Consider the following 3105-nt stretch of genomic DNA (forward strand, 5'->3'; position numbering starts at 1 on the left):
GGCCCAACAAGCCCCATCCAAAGTACCGGATGCTTTAGTACTTCGAAATTTATATCATGTCCGAAGGAGGATCCCGGAATGATGGGGATATTCTTATATGCATATTGTGAATGTCGGTTACCAGGTGTTCAATCCATATGAATGATTTTTGTCTCTATGCATGGGACGTATATTTATGAGAACTGGAAATGAAATTCTTGTGATCTATTAAAATGATGAAAATGAATGATTATGATAAACTAATGAACTCACCAACCTTTTGGTTGACACTTTAAAGCATGTTTATTCTCAGGTATTAAAGAAATCTTCCGCTGTGCATTTGCTCATTTTAAAGATATTAATTGGAGTCTTTCATGGCATATTTCGAAGAACGTTGCATTCAAGTCATTGAGTTCATTAAAGATTATTATTATTAAGTCAATTTATAGTTGAATAGTGGATATTATGAAATGGTATACATGCCTGTCAATTTTTGATGTAAAGAAAGTTTGTCTTTTAAAAATAAATGCAATGTTTGTAAAATGTATCATATAGAGGTCAAATACCTCGCGATGTAATGAACTATTGTGAATCGTTTATAATGTATATGAACGGGTCCTTTCAACCCTAGCCCATGCGATCGCATGGCTGGGTAACTTAGAACTCATGCGATCGCATGAGCGTATCTGACAGGCCATCATCGTACAACAATTAATACGATTAGGGTTTAAATTAATTATTAATTTTATTATTAACCCTAATAAAGTTTTATTATTTAATTAGTTATTAGTTTAAGTTTATTTTGTATTTTTAGTTTATTTAGTGTTAATAAATTATAAAATTAATAGTTTTATAAAATAAATAATATAAAAATAATATTTTTATAAAAAATTGTACTTTTTACAACTTTAAGTTTATTTTTATATTTTGTACCCTTTAAATTGTTTTAGCGTAATATTTGTATTTTTCGCTCGTATTTATTTTTAAGTCATAGTTTTTGCCATAGTTATTTTTATTTCTAGATTTTTAGGCTTTGCCGTAAAATACCTTAAGTGCTTTTTATTTAGACTAAGATTTAGGTGCTTTAGAATTTTGCTACGCCGTTTTTTTATATTTTAGTACCTTTTTAAGTTATTGCCATTTGGGATATAGTTTTTCTTTTAAGCTTTAATATTTTTAGTCGCAACTTTTAATTCTTAGTTTTTAGTTCCTTTTTAAGTTTCGACGCGCTACTTTCTTATTTTCATTTTTCGACGCCTATTATTTTTCAATCTTTTATTTTTAGACTTTTTTCGATGCGCTCTTTTTCTTTCTTATTTCTCGCCATTCTAGTTTTTAGGACTTAGAATTTTCTCTATTTCTTATCTAATATTTCTTTAAATTACGAAAAATTATTTTAAGTGGTTAAATTGATAGACATCAAAATTTTCTGGTTCGTAGTAATAGTTGGATTTGTACGTGGACCGGGTTATTGGAGCCAAACAGTACTCAATTATATTGAGACCAAACGAATCCTGCCCTCTGCTACATCTTTTGGCTATTCGAAACGTGGGCAAAATCAGAAAAGTCTATTAATTTGATAACTAATAGGATATTCAGTGAATGCACCGAGCAAAACGTTCACCACCTTTTGTACGTTCACCACCTGTAACTCGATCAAGACATCTAGCAAATATTGTCGCCGCTGATTTTTCTTTAGAATCGTCATCCAGTCAACCAAGTACTCTAATTCAAATTTCCAATAATCCATTTTTTGTACCCGACCTCACAATTGAGAATCTGGAGAATATTCAGGGACAATTAATAGATCCTGAACCACTAATCTTTCCTCCGGAACCACCAATCATTCAAACAGAGATTGTTGAGGAACCAACCATTAAATCAGAATCCTCTAGTGATTCAGATTCAACAAATTCAATCGTGAAAAATCTGGAACCTTTAAGTATGGAAGACCGAATGAGAGCAAAACGCACTGGTCAAGGTCACGCAATTACTCAACCAGACATTAATGCGCCAGATTATGAAATCAAAGGACAAATTCTACACATGGTGACTAATCAATGCCAATTTAGTGGTGCACCGAAGGAAGATCTAAATGAACATCTTTGTACCTTTAATAGGATCTGCACTCTATTTAAAATAAGAGAAGTGGAGGATGAACAGATATATCTCATGTTATTTCCCTGGACTTTAAAGGGAGAAGCCAAAGATTGGTTGGAATCGTTACCTGAAGGGGCGATTGATACATGGGACGTTTTAGTTGAAAAATTTCTTAAACAATTCTTTCCGGCATCTAAAGCTATAAGACTTCAAGGAGAAATTGTTACGTTCACACAGAAGTCAAATGAAACTCTATATGAGGCATGGACAAGATTTGGAAAGTTATTGAGAGGATGTCCGCAACATGGTTTAGACACCTGTCAAATAGTACAAATATTCTACCAAGGATGCGACATCACTACAAGAAAAGACATAGATATAGCAGCTGGTGGTTCCATTATGAAGAAAACCGAAACTGACGCCTATAAGATTATTGATAACACTGCTTCCCACTCACATGAGTGGCATCAAGAGAAGGATATCATTAGATCATCTAAAGCAGCTAGAGCCGATTCTAGCCATGACTTTGATTCCATTTCTGCAAAGATAGATGCTGTCGAGAGACGAATGGAAAAGATGACTAAAGATAACCACTCAATACGAATTAGTTGTGAGCAGTGTGGAGGACCACATTTGACAAAAGATTGTCTCAGTATTGAACTAACAATGGAACAAAGAGAGAATGTTTCATACATAAACCAAAGGCCTGGAAATAATTATCAGAATAATTATTAACCGCCAAGACCGATCTACAATCAAAATCAGAATTATAACCAAAATGTTCCATACAACAACCAACAAGGTCCTAGCAATCAGCAAGTATCCAATAATACTTACAATCAGCAAAGACCTAATTTTCAAAACAAACCACCACAAACCGATGATAAAAAGCCAAATTTAGAAGATATGATGATGAAACTAGTTGAATCTCAAACACAGTTTTTCACATCTCAGAAACAAACCAATGAACAAAATGCTCAAGCATTTAGAAATCAACAAGCTTCTATTCAAAATTTGGAACAAGAA

General features: G+C 33.0%; 1 non-coding gene across 1 annotated transcript; it reads right to left on the reverse strand.

Moving 5' to 3' along the window:
• Positions 1–2283: 2283 nt before the first annotated feature.
• Positions 2284–2390, reverse strand: LOC139850953 (small nucleolar RNA R71). Its single transcript, XR_011760325.1, has one exon. It is a non-coding gene; the product is annotated as a small nucleolar RNA R71 (small nucleolar RNA).
• Between the last annotated feature and the right edge of the window lie 715 nt (positions 2391–3105).

The sequence above is a fragment of the Rutidosis leptorrhynchoides genome, chromosome 5 (assembly GCF_046630445.1).
Source record: "Rutidosis leptorrhynchoides isolate AG116_Rl617_1_P2 chromosome 5, CSIRO_AGI_Rlap_v1, whole genome shotgun sequence".
In the NCBI taxonomy this organism is placed as follows: Eukaryota; Viridiplantae; Streptophyta; class Magnoliopsida; order Asterales; family Asteraceae; genus Rutidosis; species Rutidosis leptorrhynchoides.